General features: G+C 37.3%; 1 pseudogene; it reads left to right on the top strand.

The window, feature by feature from the left end:
- Positions 1-1,892: 1,892 nt before the first annotated feature.
- LOC149186137 (GDSL esterase/lipase At4g10955 pseudogene) lies at positions 1,893-2,939 on the top strand (annotated as a pseudogene).
- The last annotated feature ends 3,459 nt before the right edge of the window (positions 2,940-6,398 follow it).

The raw sequence follows: 6,398 nt of genomic DNA, 5'->3' as shown, positions 1-6,398 counted from the left end.
CTAAAGGGTCAAAATATAATTAGGGACTACATAACAATAATAATGTAAGGACACAAAAACAATAATAATGGGACACTATGGGGCACATAATAATAATATAGGGGCTACACTAGTTGTTAGAAATTAAATAACATAGTGATGGAACACATAAAATATTGCAGAAACACAAACATATAAAAGCATAAAACAAGAGAGATATTGATATATGTGGTTCACCCATTTGGGCTACGTACGTGGAGAAACAATGAGTCTTTCCTTTCATATTATCCAACAAACTAAATGGATACAACCTACAACAAATCTGTTGTAGCTTCCTCTTCACTCTCACATAGTCTCCTTTCTTTTTCTCACACAAAATAATACACAACCACAATACAATTCCCTCATATAAACTAAGGGATACCTTTTAGGGAAAAAAACACTAAATTGATACAACTTCTACCATTAGGTATTTTTCCTAATGAACAACTCTCATTGACTACGAAATTATGAAATTTTACAAGGAATTTTTTCTCTAAATTTTGCTTACGGGGAAACTTCCCACAAACCCCCGTCGGGGAGGTTCCAAGAATCTTAGACCCCATTGTAGCAATAGTGGGGGGCAGAAGCCCCCCCACATCCCCCGTTAGAGAATGAGATCCAAACATGGCTGAAACAAGACCTATGAATCAAGAAGATAATCAGGCTCCATACCCAACACTAGTATTATAGGGACCTAATAATGAAGGCCACCCCCCAAGATGTGGAGTACACATTGTTTTATATTTCAGTCATACACACTTTTTGTACTATAGATACTCACTTGGAAGGGGATAAAATAATAAGGAGGAATTCATTTATTTATGGTTACATGAAATTCATTAGAATAAAAATATAAACAAGCTTCAAGTGATGGAAGACTACAAATTAGTCATCGGTTGGGCTAACAAGGGAGTGGTTGTAAACAACATTGTTTTAGAGCCTCTACTTCAAGATATTCAACGGGTTGACAACATGTTTGGATGGATCTCTTACTATCACATTTTGTGTGAATTGAATGAAGAAGTCGATGCTCTATCAAAAGGTTAACTCTCTCTTCCAAGAGGTTCGGTTAGATTTTATGAATTCAGTGATGGGGATGAACTAGAATTTATGGAAAAAATCCTATAATTTCTTTTTTTTGTTTCCTCTCTTTTTAGATTTTGTAATTTTTGATTTATTAATATATGGTCAAGCTATGAACACTCCCTAGATATAAAATGACAAACAAAGGTGAAGCATAAGACTAGTAATTTTTTTCTATAATTGAATCAAAATAATTTATTCCACATCATTTTAACTAATTTAAAGATCATTCAAGATGTGTATTTTCTCCCTTATGAATATATATGATTTTTTCCTTAAAAAACAAAAATAACAATTGTGGGGCTGAAGTACATATTTCACAATCATAAAATTTACCCTCCACATTGACTATCTCTCCTCAAAATTTGGAAGAAAGTTACTGATAACTTCTATGTAGATTTGAGGATATAGTAAAAATTGATTGATGGATTATAGGAGTAGTCTACCTAGGCGGTAGAATGGCCTGTTTGCCGTCACCGGCTGGAAAATCGTCCGGCTCAAGCCACCGGCAATCCCTCCGCCCTCCGCCACCCTCCCCTAGCTCCGCCACACTCTCTTGGCAATCCTGACATTCCCTGCCATTCCCTGACAAAAAATCTGATTGCAGCTGGAGGGCCTGACATCCCCTGACAGATCGGGGACGAGCTGGAATTGCAGCCGCGGAGTATTATTGCCGATTCCAATTAGAATTGAGGAAATGGTCACCCGCTCACTGCTCACTCACATTCCTCTTCGACTCCGCCTAGGTAGACTACTCCATTCTCTCAGTTGATCTGAGGGCGAAGAAAATGGCGAGCGAGCGCGAGATCCTCGAGCTTTCAGGGCCTTGCCATCTCACTACTATCAACTGTTAAAATGCAGGTCGGATTCGAATCACAGGCGATGCATAGCTGCTAGTCTGGTGCAGGGTGTGTACATCCTGGAACAAGATCGGCAGGACCGGCCGCGATGCTTTGGCCGAGAAGTGGTGGAGCTTCTTCAACTTCAAGCTTCTTCACCCGCTGGTCGACCTAACTGAGGGTGGTTGTGTTTTCGGCGCCGTATACAAGTGGAGCAAGAAGGCGGCGGGCTTCCAGTTCCGGCCGCCGGGCGCGCCCAAGATCGTGGTGGCCTTTAGAGGAACGATTACCAAACCGGGTTCCTTCGCCGGAGACCTAAGGCTGGATCTCCAAATCCTCAGAAACGGACTCCACACGACTGCCCGGTTCCGGACGGCATTCGACGCGGTGAAGAAATACGTTTGCGATCGCGGGCGGGAGAACGTGTGGATCGCCGGGCATTCCCTCGGGGCGGCCATGGCAATGCTCGCGGGCAGGCGGATGGCCGAGGAGGGGCATTTCCTGGAAGCCCATCTCTTCAATCCGCCCTTCGTGTCGGCTCCGGTGGACGGAATAAGGGACAAAAAGGTCAAGCGCGGTCTCCACATCGCAACCACCCTGGTGGCTGCCGGGCTGGCCTTGGCGCTCAAGGACAAGTCCAGCCTCTCAGAGTCCCACAACGCCTTCTTCGCCCTGCGCCCGTGGGTTCCTTGCCTCTATGTCAATCCGAGGGACGATCTCTGTTCAGGTTATGTGGGGTATTTCGGCAACTACCAGGCGATGCAGCAAATCGGCGCCGGAAGCATTGCGAGCTTCGCAGCGCGTCATTCGATCAGTGATTGCGTTATGTCCGCATTTGGGGTGGAGTCAAAGGTGCTGCATCTCATTCCCTCCGCGAGGCTTGTGGTCAGTTTGGTCCCGGCGCCGGATCTCAGGAGCGCACACAGGATCCATCAATGGTGGGCGCCGGATCTCAGGATCCGGTGCAGCGAATGCAGGATTCCAGAAGGATTTTAGCAGGGCCAATGGTGATCAGATCATTGTGATCAGAAGGCACCTTTGGAATGCTTCATAAAAAATTGGTCATCTCGAAAGAGTTTCAATGAATTATCAGCATTCTCTATGTGTAGTTCCAATGCTTTATTGTAGACCATAATATCGTCAAAGAAGACTAGCAAAACTCGCATAGAAAGGCTTTGAAATTTTTTTCATGAGGCTCTAGAAGGTTGATGAAGTTTAATAAATCTTGAAAGTAATCACAAAAAACTCATATTGACCTTCATATGTTTATTATTGAAAAACTTCTCTCCATGCTTTTCATCTAGAAGATCATTAATAATTAGGACACTTGCACTAGGTTCCTTCCTTCTTTAATATCAAGACTACTACTCATGAGTAAGGGCTTGTAGTAGGTTGTATGACCTCCGCCTTCAATAGTTCTTGAGTGATATTTTTTCCTATATCAATTTGTGCAAAAGGGTGTTAATAAGAATGTACATTTTGTGGTTGAATTCCTAGGATCAAGGGAATGTTATGTTAGTGCTTTCTTTAAGAATGGATAAACTTAGTCTTTGGTGTTTGAAAGACTTGATGATTTTTGTGAAGGAACAATTGAAAATTTAAGAGTATTTATTATGTCAAATTATGGATTATCCATAACTTATATGGAATTAAATTGGCAAATAATTCTAGAGTGGCCTTTATTTAATAATTTTTCCATACTATGGGCATTGACTATTTCAAGGGACCTTACCAAAATCCATTGAAAGGGTGTATACATGTCCCCCTTTAGAGAAATCTATATAGATTTCTTTCAAATACATTATGAGTGATCCAATGTGCATAGACACTCTACCCCAATATTATATCATAGCCACCCATATCAATGGAAAATAAATGGGATTTGAGTTGATAGTCTCCGATATAGAGTTTGACATTTTCACATTTTCCCCCACAGTTAATTATACCTCAATTGGGGATCATGATTTAAAATTTGTGTCCTAGGCATTAAAAACAATGGGTTTATTCTACCACTCTCTTATGAATGAAAATATGAGTACCACCATTATGAATGAGGACTACAACATTATGGAACTTGATGTGGTCTATGAATTTAAAATGCCCGATAATGCACACATAGAGATTAGGGTTTCCTCATGGAGAAGTGGAGGTTCAATATGTGCCTAAGCTTGAGTGCTGGTGTATACAACTTATAATGATGATGTCTATTTAATAGTTATGAATTTGGGTATGGCCTGAGTGGTCACAGCAATTTGGAACAATTTATTTTCTTTAGACCTATGAATTAAAGCATATTTTTCTTTAAACCTATACAACTTCATTTGTTTTTTCTAACCCTGAGTGTCTTCGAAATGAGGCTTCCTTCCACGTAACAAAAATATTCAGTTGCAAGGAGGTTGTAAAACCTAGAAATGGAAATTACAAATGCACCACTAATGATAGGAATATTAAGGCATGGGATATCGAAAACATGAGTTATGGATGGAACTCATATTTATTATTGATTGAGGGAGTAATACATAAACTGCCAATTGTTTATCCAGGGATGGGAATCATAAACAATAGAGATGGAAATCACAAGAAAATGCACCAGCACCCTGCATGAATTTGTTTTTGTTAATTATCCAAATGCTTAATGCACCTGTTAGTTATCTAGGCATGGGAATAAAAAACGCACTAGGTCTTAACTTAATCCAAAATTATCATTCATTAGCTTGAATGAAGTCTCTTGTAACTCCATAATGTTTACCATCATCAAATGGAAAAAATTTCAACAAGTAATTGCAAAAAATCTAACATATGGGTGATGAAACAGAGTGGCCTCAAGGGTTCTAAAGCCTTTGAGACCTTCACTCGCTTGATTTTAATGGATTTGAGCTATTTACAACAATTTATAATGAATTAAAGTAGTTTGAATTATGTCCCTAACAAGAACATGAGAGTCCTGCCCAACTATAAATTCATATTTACTTTGAATGGCATTTTCTCACCCGAATCACTCTCAAGTTTCAATGCTCATACTTGCTAACATAGCCATCCATTACAGGGATAAAAATAACCATAAAAGAGGCTTGTCACGTCTTGCAGTGCATCCCTATGGGACTAGCATAAAAGCCCATAACTAAATTGTGTGGCCATCTAATTGATCTGTAAAGCTTACCATTTTCCAAGAGTACAACAACTTTTGACAAACGCAAAAAATTATACACAAATGCCTAGCCATTTGACATGGAAACTACAGGCACTAATACAAGTACATTTGTTCAACCGAGGTCCATGATTTTAAGCATATTTGATTCTATTTTATGTGTACTATTCTAGTTAAAAAATAATTTTTGGTAGGGGTAATTTAATGGCTTTATTTATTCCTTAAATTTTGCACACTATGCTTTTATCTTTTAGTTTGGGTATTTTATGAATGATGTATCAAATTTGTTTTTAATTGGGATTATATATGAAATTAAAATATCACCACTTTTCATTCATATATAAATTAAAAATACACTATAAATAGATTTTATTTAGTTTTTAGAAAATAATATTAATTAATAATATAATATAAACCATAGATTTTTTAATCCATTCATTTTAATTGAGTTTAAACAATTGTTCTTAACATTGATTATTCTATGATTTTAATATTTTGTTAAAAAATATATCAAAACTAATGTTTATATATATATATAATCTAAATTATAGAAATAATTTATATATAGAGAAATAGATTAAATAATTATATATAAATATGTAGTATAATAAAAATTTATAAAACTAAAATATTATTTTTTATAATATCTATTTAAATTTAAATATGTAAATACATATAACAGATGGCATATATGTACTAATAAATTCCTTATACAATTTTTGCAATTTAAAAAATTTTAGTTCTTTCGCTGCACTTATGGAATAATTACTAGTATTTTTGGAATAATTATTAATATTTGGAATAATTAATAGTATTTTTGGAATAATTATTAATATTTAGTTAGTACGGAATTTAGAAATTTATGCGTACCAAATCAGGGGTTAAATTTGACGCCCGTCTGCCCGTTTTTAGCTCTTTTACACGTAAAATACGTTCACATTTCAAATATCCACGTCAACCGTAACTTGCTATTAATTTTTAAAACCGTCAATTTGACGGGCAGGTTTGTAAATGAAAAGTTTTAAGTTTTTTTTTAATAATTTTTTTGATATATATATATATATATAGATATTATATATATATTTAACATCCAACTTCCAAGTCGGGATCGGACCGTCGGTAATAGGAATGAAGTGACTGTAGTACTAGTCTGTGGCTCACTGGCTGTAGGCTGTAAGTTGGCGTGACGCGTCCACCAACTTTCACGAATTGAAATAAATTCTGAGCCTGGAGCATTTACCACTGTGACTGTTCCAACTTCCGCCGCCCGCGTGTTCAAGTCTCAAGATATGGAAAGATATCATATG

This window comes from Pinus tabuliformis, chromosome 3_1 (assembly GCF_031772625.1).
Source record: "Pinus tabuliformis cultivar Carrire ecotype Pingquan chromosome 3_1, CPIR1, whole genome shotgun sequence".
NCBI classification, from domain to species: Eukaryota; Viridiplantae; Streptophyta; class Pinopsida; order Pinales; family Pinaceae; genus Pinus; species Pinus tabuliformis.
Note: the sequence above shows the minus strand (reverse complement) of the source record. Positions and strands in the feature narration are given on the sequence as shown.